Genomic DNA, 17,695 nt, shown 5'->3' with positions numbered 1-17,695 from the left:
TGGTGTCAGGATATTCCAGGCTCATCGAGTCTAGGAAGAAAAATGAAAGTTTGCAACACAAATCGACGAGATGATGTTGCGGGATTCTCGGGAGATGAACTACGATAGCAAGCTCCAAAACATGAGCTGGTTCTGCTACAAACATGTGAACACGTTGTCCCAGACAAGCATGCCCACATGGTAGTCTTACAATAAAACACTACCGAGTTCAGGAGGGGGAACCATCAACGAGGATATCGAAGTTCTTTCATAAGTCCGGATTAGCTTTTATGAAGATACTCCTTCTCCTTGAACAAATCAGTCAGTGGCTTGGTGTGCTAGGATACACATATGGAATGAAGGTTGCAAGTCTCCAGACCACAGAATACTTCGCACGTGTGCATGACTGACTTGCGATGATTCCAGAGGAAGCAACATTGATTTTCTCGAGTCCACGGCGGCAACTTGCATCAAATGCACATGAACTAGAGGAAGTCACTTCTTACATCCGAACATATGCTTCATGAGCTAGCATGAACAAATGCTTCAAAAGTTTCCAACACTAACTTATTGTCCAACAAAATCATGGAGGAGATAAGGATGTTGTCAATGGGCTCAACAACTATTCATCTGGGTTTCCTTTTAAAAGGAATTCCATAGTTAAGTGAACAAGTGATAGCATTGGTCAGACCAAAGATGTAATGGTGTATGCTCGAGGGATCAACCACGAATAAGACAACATTACGAGCATCGTTGGTTCTGACTTGATTTGACGATAGCCCACACTCAAATCAAAGAATTGATAAGACGATAGGTCCAGCAACTGATCACAGGGACCAATCGATGAAGATATCATCTTTCTTCAACACACACTACACAAGAATATCCCTTTGGAACAAACTAAGTCAGGCAAGCTTTTATCTTCCAACCCTCCAAGTTGTCGTTTAGCTTAACCAACTAGCTCAGGGATATCTAACACCGATTCTTGGAGAGAAGGTGGTTCACAAGAAACCAACTTGATCACGAGCTCAACATAGCGGTCAGGTGACAACCTGGTAATACTTCCAAGAAGATCTTCGGAAATCACGAACCACCGATATGTTACTAAGCTCGAGAACAATCTTGCTTTTCAGGGCAAGATGATATGATCAAATGAGCGAGGACTTGACAAAATCCTAACTCATCAATCAAAGAGTGCACCATGAAATAAGGACTAGGTAGCACGATCAATCTTAGAATGGTGATTCAATAACCAACATACTAAGAATAAGATTATTACCCTTTAACTACCAAGCAACGAGGTTGCTGGGAGTATTGATTTCACACATCACAATTCATTTGTCGGTACTTCGGCTGCAACAACACGGAACCGAGGAATGAAAAAGGATGGCGAGAAGTATCACTATGTCAAGAATTCACAAAAGGTGGTGCAATTCTCATGAAATTCCTGTCATAAAGAAGGTAATACTTCAGGGTAGAGCAGACCAGAAGCTGGATTGTAACTTGATCTGCGGAACACAACTACTTTGACCCAATCCTAAATATGGATGAGGTACTGGAGTTTGTTTCTCCTATTCATTCTGAAATAGAATGGCTTGGCGGACCACAAGGGTAATAGGCATCGATGAACGAATGCACGCATACTCTTGACTATCAATTGATAGACGAGGGTCAGAAGACAACTAAAGAGGGACAACTCAAAGGAACATACGATTTTCTGAGTTGTGGATGCATGGTTTAGCATGTCGAACGAATTCCACATATTTCTTCCGGATAACCCATGCAGAAAGGTAGAACTGGCAGAGTCACAATGTAGAATCGAGAACCCATCGAGAGCACTCTGATTGTGATCTTTCGATCAGCGAGGAACATCTGCCATAAGCGGTTCATAGTATTTGGAAGAAAGGAATACCACGAACATCGAGGACTAATGCAAAGGTTACTAATAACCTAAAGGAACGAGCAAAACTATCAACATGAAGCAAGTAGGGTGAATCTCGGGTTCAAAACCCAGGGATAGAATACCTACTACTAAATGGCATCACGGGATGCTTTCGATAATGACGGCCAGAGTCATCACACTGGAACATAAATCATGGCTAGACTACTAGATGATCCCCTGAGACACCTAGGGTCATAATAATAACTCCAACATAAGGTCAAGGCAATAGAATACCTCAACTCAACAATTAGTGTGATTGAGCTGGCATAAAGGAACATCGAAACTAGAGGGAAAGGATTTTGCAAATGCATCAGACTATTTAGAAACCTGGAATGACTCGGACAGCATAACGGCTGTAAATGCTCAGAAAAGATTTGAGACATTCACAAAAATGGTGGCATAACCACTCAGAAGCACAATATCAAGGTCTCGAGATCAATAATTAACATACAGAAGTACTAGGAACTGAAACGAGGCTTAAGTCCAACAATCTATAAGTCTACGGTTTAGTAACACGTGATCCTGATAGAAAGAAAAGATAGCCTAGTTCTTAATCCCCGCAGGAAAGATAAGATGACTCAGATCAGAAGGCATAAGGTATAAGGAGTAAAAAGAGCCTTACGTTCCATCCCACAATCAATTCCCTTATATAACTAAAGAATTTCTAGACTCAACTTCGACCAGTTTGGCTTGGTAATCCTACAGGCAGTCAAGCTCTGATACCAACGCTGTCAGGACCCCGACTCAATGCCACATCGATCTAGCATGTAACACCTCATATCACTTTGCGGCCTCACGCACGGTATTCCCACGGGTGTCGCCTTACCTTTGCCCGGGACCGTTTGCGCCTTTTGGCACACGTATATGACAGTGTCGCTAGCATCCATATGATAAGGAGCCCGGGCTGACATGGCTAGTCGTAAACCCAAAGTGGCACAGACTTACAGGGACAGGCATCCATGACCCAGCATCGAACGTGTCGGTCATCAGCGAGTGAATCCAGGCTGTAGCACTGGGCTAGCAGGACTCCGGTGAACCGGGCTGTAGCGGGCTAACAGGACTCTGGTATTCATCGCGTGACATTTCCCCGAAGGGACAGACACAGGAACGAAGAAGGACACATGCCGGCCAGCCTAAGTGTTCCGGAGCAGTAGCAAGCTACCATGGCTCAGTGAAACACTAGGAGACATTTCCCCGTAAGAGAGGCTACTAAAGATAAACAACCTAGATGGTCAGATCCCACACATACCAAGCATTTCAAAACATACACACAATATGCTCGATATGTGCAAATACAACATGGCATCACAACATGACTCTATGACTCAAGTAAATATTCAATAGGCTCCGGGGAGCGAGATATTACAAACAGGGATCTCACGACCCAACATTCAGAGCATACAAGTCAAAGCACAAGCGGAAGCTATCATGTCTGAGTACAGACATCTAGAAATGAAAAAGGCTGAGAAGCCTGACTATCTACCAGATCCTGTCGGGGCACAAGATCGTAGCTGAGGTAACAAGCTAAACGTCGAAGTCCAAGCGGAACTACTAGTGAGACTGAAGTCTCTCTGCAAAAACATAAAATAGGCAAACGTGAGTACAAATGTACCCAGCAAGACTTACATCAGAACTATCTACATATGCATCATTATCAACAAAGGGATGGTGGGGTTTAACTGCAGCAAACCAGCTTTGACTCGGTGGCTAACCTGAACTACGACTGCAAGTAACTCTTTTGAGGTGGCGCACACGAGTCCACATATTCACCAACCAATACACCACTATGGAACCGCTCCCGTCTCCCTACGAGAACGCCATCCATAGCACTCACACTTATCTTGCGTATTTTAGAGTATCCACTTTCACTTGTCTATGAACTGATATAAGCAACCCAGAAGTCCTTTTCCGCGGACACGGCTATTCGAATAGATCATATTAACCCTGCAGGGGTGTACTTCTTCACACACGCTCTCACCACTTACCGCCGTTTACACGACATGTACTCGGCAACCTTCAAGCGGAAGCCCAACGTGGGTGTCGGCCACGGCCTACCTAAACACTCAAGTCTCTAGTCCAGGTTTATCGCCTATTCGGGTTCCATCCATGAGGAGATCCGGCCGGAGTTTCGCTCACAGCCCCAAACGATGTGAACAGGGTTCCGTGACACCAAACGGGCGCCCGGTTTACCCGGCCACGTGCCTACCGCATCACAGCCCACCCCTACGGTCAGCGCTGCGCACGGCCTCCAGCATACTACAAACACCAGAAACTACTTGCAACTCTTGGACAGAGGACAAGGGTGATTAAGAAGCCGAGAGGGTCCATTGGTTTCGGGCCCAATGCGTGGTAGTAGCTGAATCATGGATCACAAACACAGAACTCAGTTCCTAAGGACGGCTTCAATGAGACAACCCACCATGTACTCCTACATGGCCTCTCACCGCTACCTTTACCAAATCGTGTTCACACACTTAGCTCACACACAGTAAGACATGTTCACACACCTCTGATTCATCCACGATGAATCAGACCCGACTCAACTCTAAGCAGTAGCAGGCATGACAAACAAACATGAATGAGTAGGCACAACAGGGCTCAAACAACTCCTACTCATGCTAGTGGGTTTCATCTATTTACTGTGGCAATGACAGGTCATGCAAAGGATAAAGGGGTTCAGCTACCGCAGCAAGTAACAGTTGAATCGTTGTTGTCCTAATGCAGTAAAAGAGAGCAGGAGCGAGAGAGTAGGATTGTATCGGAATGAACAAGGGGGTTTTGCTTGCCTGACACTTCTGAAGATAACATTGAGTCTTCATCAGTGTCAACGATCACAACGTCGGAACATCGTCTACCGGGAGGGAACAGATACCGGCAACAAAGAAGAACACAATCAATGCAATGCACAAAATGATGCATGCTATGACATGGCAATATGAATGTGTTTTGAGCTAATGCAACTAGCAACAGATTAAATGAAGTTGGTTTGAATACAAGATTCAAATTCAAACTCCATATGTGATTATTCAAATGCCATTTAATTGATTTGTGCTAAACAGCAGCTATAAGTTGTTCTAACATGCATGAAAATGGTACAGATGGATTCCTTGAATTTTTCTGATAATTTTTCATATATAAATTATTTAATTTGGAGCTACGGTTGAATTTCTATGATTTTTAGAAGTTTTACAATTTCCTGGAATTTCCTGAATAATATAAATCCAGAAATGAATGATGGCGTCAGCACCACGTCACGGTGACGTCAGCAGGGTCAACTGGGCTGGCTCGGGTCAAACCTGACGTGTGGGGGCCACACGTCAGTGACACAGGACCTAATCCCGGTCAAACCCAGCGCTGACTGGGGTTTGACCAGGGGTGGGGCCCACTGTCAGTGTCAGCAGGGGGGTAATTAGTTTAACTAATTCGATTAGTGCTAATCCTAATTAGCTAACAGGGCTGGGCCCACCTGTCATTGAGTCAGGGGCGTCTAACTGGGGTCAAACTCGCCGGACTTGGTCCACGGCTCGTCGCCGGTGAAGCCCGAGACAGCGGAGGGGGTCGGAATTCCTCCTTCGGCGACCAAATGGCCGGCGGAGGGCAGCTACGTGACGCTGAAGATCCCGCGCGTCGAGTGGTGCGGTCAGTTATGCCGGGGGCGACCTATATCGACGGCGGCGAGCTCAAAGGCGGCGGCCGGAGTTCGGGCCAGCACGACGCGGTGGCTGCAGCGCGTTAGCCGGAGAGCAGAGGAGCGCGTCGGGACCCTGGGGACCTGGAGAGCACGCGGGAGCTACTGGAGCGAGCGGAAGAGCTCCGGGGCGCGAGGTTCGTCGACCATGGCGATGGCCGGAGCTCAGTGCTTGCGGGGACGGCAGCTACGGCACGAGAACGAGCAGGGGGTCAGAGGGGAAACAGAGAGGAGCTCACGGGGGTTGCGACGGTGGCCTCGGGGAGCTCGGGGAGGCGTCAGAGAGGGCGCACGGTCGCCGGCGATCTCGGCGGCCGAAGCTTGAAGAAGAGGTCGGGGAAGCCGCTGCAGGGCGCGTCCGCTCATGTGGCTTGGCGGGGACGGTGTAGAGGTCAACGGCGGAGCTTCTGGAACTGGCGGAGGGGCGAGGGAGGGCTGGTGGCTGCGGCTATGGCGAACGGCAGCGACGGCTGCGCTCGGGGATCACAGGGAAGAGAGGGAAAGAGAGAGCCAGAGGAGGGGGAGCGGTCCAGAGGGAGAGGAAAGTGAAAGGGGGGGTCGAGGAGGCGCGTGGCGTCTCCGGGGCGTCGAGGAGGATAGGAGGTGGCCAGGGGGAAGCAGGAGGTGGCCGAGGCCTCTCGGGCGCGCGCCACGCCTCGCCTCTGTTCGTCCTCCTGGCAGAGGAGGAAGATGACAAGGGGGAGGAGGTGGGCTGGGCCGGCCAGATGGAGCTGGGCCAGGTAAGTGGCGCCAGGTAAGTTCTGTTCTGTTTCATATTTTTCTTCTGTTTTGTTTTTATTTAATCTTTTGCCACTGTTTTTGAAGTAAAACAAATTCAAAGACAGTGACAAAATTCCCCTGAACATTTTATTTAGCACAATGGGATTATACCAAAGCACATAAAAATGTTTCAGTTATTTGAACATATATTCAGTAATATTTGGATATAAGTTCAAATTCAAAATAGTATTGATTTAAATTCAAAGTCCCTCTTTTAAAATGTTCATCATTTTTGGTTTGGATCAAAACCCTTGCCAAAAATATTAAACATCTAAGAAGAGCATTTTGGAACAATGGATGGGATTTTAGGGTTTTTGCCCTTCTTTTATTTAGGGTTTTGAGGCTTCTGAATTCCTCAGTTCAGGTTTCAAAAAATTTAAACATGATGCTCAGATGGAAGCAGGCATAGGACAGGCCAGAACTAGGGATGTGACACGTCAATTGTGTCATCAACTGTTATTGGCCAGTAATTGTTTCCTTTCTACCTCTTTTTTGCAAACAAGGCCATCCATTTCACCTTGTTGCTATTGCGACCTTTTGGTGAACTGCACAAATCACTTTTTTCTTGAGAGTGTTTTGTGCAGTTCTACCAAAATGCCACACGGGCAACGTCTTTACATTTCAATGCGACTACACAAAGGGAGATTGGTTTTACTCTATCCTCCTCATCCAACTCCGAGCCTAATCTTCTCCAACTAGTTAGTGTTAAGAGATACTGCAAAGGTGACTGGCTTCTATTTGTGTGTTTATTGTTTCATCAACAGTCCTCTATTATCGTAATCACACTTAATATCTTTGGAACAGCGACGCTCAGCTCTATTTTAGTGGAACTGCACAAAATGATTGGAATGTTGCATGCTCCAGACAACTACTTTTTTCCCAACATGCCTTGTTGATTTAGACAGAGCTGGGGGGACATTGCAGCCAATGAAAGCATGGAACAATTTCAATTTAATACCTTCTCACAACTTTGTCTTCAGTTGTGATGTAAATATTAGCTCTGATTAGCAAAGAAGTTGGTTTTTTATTGTTTCCAAAAGAGCATCGATGGCAAGACACACGAAACAAAAGCTGAAAGCTCACACCATTGTACAATTTCATGTCGCTGGAAAATTATTTGTATAGTACATCAATTATGTAAACAAATGTTGGAAGCTTGATAGCATTGCTAGAAGCCTCTTCAGCATCTGGGTCCATGTGCCGTGCACAAAATTATACTCCTTCGTTCCTAAATATTTGTCTTTTTACAAATTTCAAATGGGCATATTTTAGAGTGTAGATTCACTCATTTTGCTTCGTATGTGTACTCCCTCCGTTACTAAATATTTGTCTTTCTAGATATTTCAACAAGTGACTACATACAGAGCAAAATGAGTGAATCTACACTCTAAAATATGTCTATATACATCCGTATGTAGTAGTCCATTTGAATCTCTAAAAAGACATATATTTGAGTAGTCACTCGTTGAAATCTCTAGAAAGACAAATACTCTGGAGTATATTTAAGAACCGAGGGGGTAGTGCACAGCCGCATGGGAGACTCAGACCGGTCGTTGCGCCGTATTAATAGTGAGTAATGAGTAGTCAAATCATAAGCCCCACCTTTCCCACTGTAAGTTGCTCGGAAGAAGCAACCATCAATACACTCTTCTTTGAATCCGCTCATACTACTCCATATGTCACTGTTTATAGAGCGCGCTTCAGAAAAAGAGAAAATCTCTGGGACCAAGGCGACTAGCGATCGGCCTGAAAAATAGCATTGGTAGTTATAGCACAACGTCTATTACTAGAGGAAATAATGCGTACACACATGCATGCAGTGCTTCCACCCCGGGTACACACATGCATGCACTTACTCCACTCCGTAGTACTAAATCGAGAGAAAATTGCGGTTACCACGCCCTAATTAATTAAGCATTAAACCAAACGCGTCTAAAGTCTCTCTGGTGGTGGAAATGCATTGAGAGAAATGCATCATAATGAAGCGCGCCCTGTAAACTGTGATGGCGGGAGGAGTAGTATGAAGGTGCAAAACCAAGTACGCGTATGGCCAGTTGGTCAACGCACCTCCTCTTGGCATATCACTGACATGTGGGACCGGAGTGTGAGCAAACTGATCTCAATTGACGGAAAAATGGCCAACCCGTCGTTCCTTGAGACTAGCCACAATGGAGAGTAACATACACATATCCCTAGACTATATTACTACCTTCATAGTGGGCAGTAACATAAGTATGATAACATGCAAACCTTCATTTATTAGGTTATAGACTCATATTGCTTTGGGACATGTGATGTTACAGTAACTAGCTAAGTTACTGTAACTATCTCTCTCCTCATTAACTCATTGCCACATAAGCAAATTTTCTGAGTTGGACTCGATGTTACTGTTGAAGTTACTCCCACTGTGGCTAATCTGAGAGAGACGAGGAGCGAGAACACACAGACGGGCTCGCACGAAGGCCAAGATATATTCGAGCATGGTTAATCGATATCATCATTACATGTTGGGCTGCCATTTTCCGCCCTTCTCCGAAATAAATGTGTACTTTATCAGAGATTAAAAAAAATAAGAGTATAGACGCTCTACCATGTGGTTCTGGTAGTAGTACTACTCGTACTACTAAACCTTGCGCTTGGCTCTTCGCCTCTTCGTGAAGTCGAACAATGATGGTACTCCACATGTTCAGTACTACAGTGTATGCCTCTGGCATTCTGACACCGAATGAACTGATGCATGTCCACCGCCTGGGCGAGGGTACGTTGCATTAGTCAAAAGGCATAAGCGAGCTTCACCTTGTCCTGCAAGCTTCTCCTCATTCTGCGAGTTGACGAGACACACCGACAACTAGTACTAGTCCATACTCCCTCCTTTCCGGTTAATATGGCTTAATCTTTTTTGTGGGCAAATGAGAGAGCTTTATTCATATATAAGCATTCTTAGGACGATCAGCCAAGACACTGGTCACTAGGAAGCGAGGTACCCCGCAAAAAAAAGTAGGAAGCGAGGTGTTTCATCAAGCCAGCTCTCGGCCACATTCAAAGTGCAGCAAGCACGGTTCGCACAAAGATGCGCCGCAAGGTTTGCTGACCTATTTACATGCTAAATAACAAAAAAGAGGAAATATTACCAAGCGCTCCTATTTGTAATATGATATGAGCCAGAATTAAGCAAGAATTGTGGCGAGTGTTCCATGAAATCAACTTTCATTATCACATGTGAGAACCCTCGAAGAGAACCAAATGTGTTGAAGATTGCTTTATCACATTTTAAAAATATAATAAGAGTGCAGACGCTCCTCCATCTGGTTCCTAGTACTAGTATAGTACATACCTCTATAGACTATAGTAGTAGTACTAGTACTAGTAAACTTTGCGCTTGGTTGTTCGCCTCTTCGGGAAGTGCAACAATAATAGTACTAGTACAGTGTATGCTTCTGGCAATCTAACACCGAATTAGATGTTGCACGTCCACCGCCTGAGCGAAGGAGAGCTTGCATTAGTCAAAAGTTTCTCCTTGTCCTGCGAGCCACCACGCGCAAGCTTCTCCCGTCCTGCAAGCTTCTCCTTGTTCGGCAAGTTGACGGGACACAACAAAGTAATGCTAGTCCATACTGCCTCCTCTCCGGTTAATATGGCTTAATTTCAAACGAGATAAATACACTGTCTGTCACTGTATATTTGTAAAAATACGGTCAATGGACTTCATAATACGCTCATTGCGCTCAATATATACATTTTCCGGTGTTTATACGGTCACTAGCTCACCCTGGCTGAGTATGTGTGTGCATGCACGTGTAGGTTGAGCACTTGAGCGTGACCGTGTGTGTTCCGTCGTGTGCTCGGACATGCATGCATTAGGGCGTCACGCGCGTTTTTGCGTCCATGTGTACGTGTGACTGTTGCATACACGTAGGGGGAGTACGTGTAGGGGCCACTAAAGGAGCAGTCAAATCACACAGTAAGTTAGTCGGAAGAAGCAACCATCATTTCACTCTTCAATGACACGTACGCAATATAAAATGGTTGATATGGAGAGAAAAAGAAAACCACTATATATACACTAGCAGGAGCCTAAGCTACAAGCCTGCTTGCTTGGGTTGCTCTCTTCACAAGCATAGAACGACGGTGGCCACACCGCTGGTCACATATCCGGCCTGATCCCGCAGCTGGGGGAAGGGAACAATGTTCTGCGTAGACGCGGTCGACATCGGCGAGGGAGAAAATCCACAGTCGGTGCGTCCCAATCGGGGGTCACCGCGGTATGGGCCGATGCTGCGTCCCAACCGCCCTTCTAGCTATAGCCCGACGTCCCAGGTAGTCCATCTTCCTTTTGGAGCCGGCTTGCTCCACTGCCGCAGCTCCCCACGTAGCTCCATCTCCATGTCGATCTTTCTCTACTTCTACCGGCTTCTACTTGTGATGAGTTTATGTCTCATGAACTAGTGCTAGTACTATTATTCTAATCACACTTCTTCAATATCTTTGCCATCGGGGATGCTCAGCTCGATTTTAGTGGAACTGCACAAAAGCATCGTATGATCCAAGGGTGCCAGCTGTCTTTCCTTCGACAGGTTCTACCTGGCCAGGAAATTAAATCATGTTTAGGGTTTAGGGTTTAAGTCGTAGTGACACCATTAGTAGTTTTTCTTTCGTACACGCTCTCACCACTTTTGTCTTTAGTTGTGAAGTAAATATTGGCTATGATCTATGAATCATTGAGATGCATCAGCATGCGTGTTAGTTTTCCTTTGTATTTGATGGAATGTTGTAACGGGGCAACCTTGGAGTAGGAATGAAAATTGAGTGGAAAGTTTTCGTTTTTCCGGAGAAAAAATGGAAACAGAGAGAAACCAACGTTTCATTTCGTTGGATCGCGCCATCGAGCAAAACCAACATTTAAACCACGTCTGTCGCGTTCGTGTCTCACCCTCCTCCACGGCTCGACCCCACACGGTCGCTCGGCATGCCACTCACCGTAAACCCAGTATACGATAACTTTCCCGCCTGCTTGTCGATGGATCGCGCCATGGAGTACTAGTACTACTGGAAGAGATTGACGAGTTGGGGAAGGACAGCTAGCTGTAGCACAGACTCCCAAGAACTTTTTACATGCATGTTGTGTCCGGCTATTGCGACCTTTGAACGCGGAGCAGTCGCGTGCACCAGGAAGCGGCGCGGGCGACGCTCTCTCAGTCGGCGCGCCGCTTCAATTCCGGCGTAAGTGAGAGGTCGCGTCCTCTCTGGCTGGGCATGAATGTGGCACTGACCGTTTTGGGCGGGAAGCATGCGCGGGTGATGAAGAGGGTTCGGGTTGGTCAGGAGCGGCCGTGGCAGCGGTCCGGACGCCCGCAAACAAGAGATGATGTACGCTAATATTGCCGCATATATAATTAACAACGTAAATAATATGCTAGTTGGATAAATATGATTGGAGATGGAGATGGAAATGGAATTTTACATAAACACGGATTTGCATGTCTATGTCTATGTGTGTGTGCGCGACGACTCTCGCGACCTGGAAGCGGGGGCGTGTTTTTGATCGAGTTTTCTTTCTTGGTACGTTAAAAATTGTCCGCCAGTTTTCATTTCTTTTTTCCGGGAACGCGCATATTCTATTTAAAACCACTGCTATGAGAGATTGTTTTACTCCATTATAGCCTCTTGTTTGATAGAGTTTCTCGCGTCTCGCTCCCTCAGCCTCTCCATATCAAAACAAGATGATAGTGTCCACACTATCTCTCTCCTCACCGGTGGTCACAGATCCGGCCGAATCCCGTCCGCTGCGGGAGGTGAGGAGGTGCAGCGTTAACGTTGTCGCCGTCGGCGATGGAGGAAGCCGATGCGCACCGTCCTCTCGGAGCCGGCGCTGGCGCGGACGAAGGTCCTCCGCGCCCTTGTTCGCTGCCGTCGTGTGGGCAGATCCCGCCCGCCCGCCTAAGCGACATCTCGCCCACCTGAGGTATAACTTCTTGTACTGGTCCAGCTCCCCAGGTCGCTGCATGCGGGTTTTCTTCTATGCGACTACTCCCCAGCTCCCCATGTATAGTAGCTAGGGTTCGTCGGCTGGTCCAACATCACCTACTATTATAGAGGAAATTCCACTCGAAAAGTTGTCCTGATTTATGCCTCGGTAGAGGTATACATGTTGTTTCGACAAAAAGTACATGGTGGTTGTGCGGTCATTGTCCATATGCTCCTATTGCTGCTGCTAATCTAATACTATCACTGGTTAAATGAAGAAATGCTTTTTTCTCGGGTATCCTGGTTTAGTTCCCATCAAGATAATCATGATGCTTCTGTTTGTTGGTGTACTTTTCATAATTCTTATTGACAATTGAGATGTCGTTGTTAATCTTGTAAAACAAAGTAACAACACTATATCCCTTTTTATATTTTTGGAAACAGCGATGCGTATCTCCATACCCGGGCATGTCTTCCTCAATTTTAGTGGAACTGCACAAAATTGGATGGCCATTGTTGTTCCGCCTCACTGTCCTCTGCCACGTGGTTCTTCCTTCCTCGAGCTTGACTACTGAGAAGAAACAGACCACAGTGAGGATTTGTCGAACTTCATAGGTGCCTCACCCAAACTTGATGCCAAATGGATGATGCATCACCACGATGACCTATCGATGCTCATGGTTGCGCCTCATGGTTGCGTCGGCTGGTGAAGCTGATCGATTTTCAATGAAAAACAAGTTGTCTTCCATCAGTGCTCTTTGCTTGTTACCCACAAAGATGATATCCTTCGTCAGTTCACCTTGGTTGCGTTGGAGATGCAGTCGTCTTTCATGTTGGTGCAATTTTATCACACAATTGGCTATGAACCAAATGTTTCCTCGAAGAAGGATCGATGTTGGTACTAAGAGCATAAGTTTTGTATTAATTTCTAAGCCTTCTCACAACTTTGTCTCCAGCTCCCCTATAATTTTATTTGTCCAGCTATTAACTTTGATTAAAAAATGGTGTGGTAAAAACCCGGATGGACGTAGTAGCCCTCCATTTTTATTTACTCCGCATATTAGATTTGACTGAAGTCAAACTTTGTAAAGTTTGACCAAGTTTAGGCCGAACACAACAAACCATGATTACTAGAGAGGGCAAACTGTACATACTCTCAAACCTTTCCAATGATTGAAATTAAAATTCTTTATTTGTACACACTCTCACACGTTTCCGATAATTTGGCGCATGTGTGGTTGTTCACTTAAGGGAGGGTAGTGTACCGCACGTGAAGGACAGGAAGTTCGACCAGGACGCGTGGACAGTAGTTTTCTTCACTGGTACGTTAAATAAAGAGTTTCGTTTCATACTTACACAATTTAAAACTATTGTTATGGAGAGAATAAGAAAACCACTCCACTATATATTAGTCGTATACACGAGTACTATATGGAGGCAGCTTCATTGACTTTAGTGCACCTGCCTTTGGGTTTATGACAGGTGGGCCCAAAATGTGGCTGGCCCACCTGTCATACAGCCAAAAGCAGGTGCAATTAAGGCACCAAAGTTCGGTCCGTACTATAATATATATGTAAGCTGGAGCCTCAGCGCTTGTTCACTAGGGTTTGCACTCTCCACACTCTCGCCACACTACATATATATATATACACGCTGGAGGCTCAGCATTCCTTTGCTAGGGTTTGCTATATTCACTATCTCTCACTCTCTTCACCAGATCTAAACAAGATTGCGTTGTGGTCTCTGTCTCTCTCACCCCCCTCACAGCTGGCGAAGGAGGCGTCCGGATCCTGTCGCACCAGGAAGGGGAGGAGGTGCATCGTTCACTCTATCGCCTTCGACGAGGGAGGCAATCCACTACCGGTTGCGCTTTTCTCTTTCACCCAGCGCCTATGGGGGAGGGCCACCGACCCCTTCTTCCTTGCTGTCGTACATAGTGTGGGCAGATCCGACCTCCCGCTGCACACCTTGCCACATCCCGACGACCCTAAGGTATAAGTTTCTTTGAAACCGTCATTGGTCTAGCTGCATGTTGATCTTTTTCGATTCGGTAGTCGAATCTAGGTCTTGGTTCAAAGAGGAAAGATGGGTGCGGTGGGGTGGAGCATGAATCTAGGACGTGGTTCAATGAGGAAAGGAGGGAGGGAAAGTAGTATAGACTAGCTATCCAGCCGCTTTGTTGGTCGAAAAGGGAAAAAGGGGGTAACCCAGTACACACATCTGTAAGGAACCGAACTCTTTGTTGAAAAGGGAAAGAAACTGGGGGTCGGGTAGTTTGTGCAGGACTAGATTTGCTGCCCTCACATCGGAAAAAGTTTCAAAGAGAACAAATATGGGACCAACGCAGATATGCTGCTTGGCTACATACTCTGCATCACCCATTTATACGTGTGGACGCACATGGTGCTGGCATGTCCCATGTCCCATCCACATGATCGTGCAGTGTGTTTTGAGATGTTGTGCTACTTGTATTGGTACTGTTTTAAATAAATGTTGAATTGAAGCTATTGTATTTTAAGCAATGCCACTCTCAGAATTAACTACTGAACTATTTTAAGAGAATTTCTCTGTTAATATGAATCAATGCAACCGTTTTAGAAATGCTACTGTCCTATACTTTGTTTTCCATCAAGATAAGGTAGATGCTTCTTTTTGTGGCCGCATGTTTCATCCTCCTTTATTGGCAGTAATTGTTTCCTTTTTTGCCTCTGTTAAATCAGGGATATCTATTCAACTTGTTGCTATAGCAAACTTAAATGTCACACCGGCGACTTTACTTGATTTCAGAGTAACTGCACAAAACGAGATTGGATTTCCTATTCGTGTTGGCAGATTCGTACGTGATCTTGTGTGCGTCATGACAGGTTGGTACTTGCCTTCATCCACATGATCGTGCAGTGTGTTTTGAGATGTTGTGCTACTTGTATTGGTACTGTTTTAAATAAATGTTGAATTGAAGCTATTGTATTGCTGTCTTTTCCCATTAAGTAGTGAACAAAAATGGGACCAACCCAGACATTATGCTTGTTGCTTTGTTACAACAAACTCTGCATCACCCCCTTTATAAGTAGATGGAAGCACATGTTGTTGTTGCGCCCACTCTCCCCTGGAACTGTTTATGCTTTTTGTTAATCTAATGCCGCTGGTAAAATTAAGCAATGCCACTCTCAGAATTAACTACTGAATCTTATTTCAAAACTGCAACACTTGTTAGGGATTGGCGGGATTACCATTTTTGTGGCCGCATGTTTCATCCTCCTTTATTGGCCAGTAATTGATTCCTTTTTTGCCTCTGTTAAAACAGGGATATCTATTCAACTTGTTGCTATTGCGACATTTTGCTTCGCTTAATTTTGGTGGAACTGCACAAAATGAGACCGGATTTCCATATATGTGTTGAGATCTCTCTCAGGTCTTCCTCACGAGTTGTTTCAAATCTTGGTCTTGAAAGGTCAGTACCGACTTTCCTCAGAATTAACTACTGAATCTTAGTTCAAAACTGCAACACTTGTTAGGGATCGGCGGGAGTACCATTTCTGTTAGGGATCGGCCGGAGTACATGTTTAAGAAATGTATTGTTCAGATAATGTCTCTGTTATTATATATCAGTTACAGTGTTTTACAAATGGTACTATCCTGCTTTGTAGTTCTTTCTACATGTTTAACCAAGGTATTGTTAAGATAATGTCTCTGTTAAAATGAATCAGTCGCATTGTTTTAGGAATGATACTTTTCTGCTTTGTCGTTCTTTATACATGTTGAAACAAGGCATTGTTAAGATAATGTCTCAGTTAATATGAATGAATCACACTGATTGAGAATTGCTACTCTCCTGCTTTGTTTCCCATTAAGATAAGGTAGATCAGTAGATGTTTTTCTTCTGGGAGTACAAGTCATCAACCGTTATTTCTCAGTAATTGTTTCCCTTATACCTTTTGTTGCTTACAGGGATATCAAAATTAAAGCTCGGTTTTATTCCGACTTTGATTTTAGTTGAACTGCACAAAAGGAGCCAATGTGTCTAAGGCAAACTGCTGCATTAGTGGGTCCAGTTGGTCTTACCACTTTGCAGAAAGAAGCAGTCACTGTTTGCGCTACATTACACAAGGAATGATCGAGAAGCTTTACAGAGTATTAGTAGACGCTAGTGACATGACTAGTCTGCAGAGAGCATAGGAAACTCTACAACATGTGGAGTGCACTGGGCAAAAAGTGCCCAAACAAGTACAGGAAGCCAGGACAGGACTCCAAATCTGTCAATGTCATTCTAAGCAACAATGATGGGGCATCTGAGTATGGTAATCTGTTTACCGTACTTTCAGTTTGTTAGTCCACCGATTGGTGGGTTGACATTGGGGTCAATATTCATGTGTGTGCTGCCGTGTCTTTGTTTTCTTGCAGCATATAAATACGATATCCACAGGGATGCTCAGCTTGATTTTAGTGGAACTGCAAAAAAATGTACAGATGGTTTGTGTCCTCCATAATACTTCATCATGCACAATACATCGAATGGTTCTCTAATAATTCGTTGTCACCTTGAGCCACTGGACTATATGTTTGAATGGTGCTGCCAGCATCGGCCATTAAGAAGGGTAAGAAGAAAGACAAAAATAGAGATGACTGGTTTACTTGTGGTTCGGAGGAACACTAGGCAAACAAGTGCCCAAACAAGTACCAAGAAGCCAGGATAGGACTCCAAGTATGTTAATGTCACTCTAAGCAACAATGATGGGGCATCTGGGTATGGTAATCTGTTTACCGTACTTTCAGTTTATTAGTCCACCGATTGGTGGGTTGACACTGGGGCCAATATTCATGTGTGTGCTGATGTGTCTTTGTTTTCTGGCAGCATATAAATACGAAATCCACAGGGATGCTCAGCTTGATTTTAGTGGAACTGCACAAAATGTTCAGATGGTTCATGTCCTCCATAATACTTCACATCATGCACAATACATTGAATGGTTCTCTAATCATTTGCCGTCACCTTGAGCCACCGGACTATCAAATGACAAACTGATAACAAACCCTGTCTGTTCCACAATCATAGGCATTACATATTTTGAATGGGAAAAGCTTGTCAAAGTTGACATTAGTTTAATATATTGGAATTGGAAAACCTTGTCAATTTTTTCTCATTGATGTTAGCCAGAAGACATGCATTTGATATTTTTGAGTGGGACGCCCTTTGCTGTGAGCAACGTCGGTTGTTTTTTCATATTCCTATGTTCAGTTTAGAAGTAAATATTTACTCTACTGAGATGCATAGTCACATGAATGTTGACTTATGTAAGATATTTTAAGAGTTTGTTCTGAATATTGTCTATATAATGCCAGGC

Source organism: Triticum aestivum, chromosome 3A (assembly GCF_018294505.1).
Source record: "Triticum aestivum cultivar Chinese Spring chromosome 3A, IWGSC CS RefSeq v2.1, whole genome shotgun sequence".
Taxonomy (NCBI): domain Eukaryota; kingdom Viridiplantae; phylum Streptophyta; class Magnoliopsida; order Poales; family Poaceae; genus Triticum; species Triticum aestivum.
The sequence above is the reverse complement of the archived record's forward strand: the minus strand, read 5'-3'. Positions refer to the sequence as shown.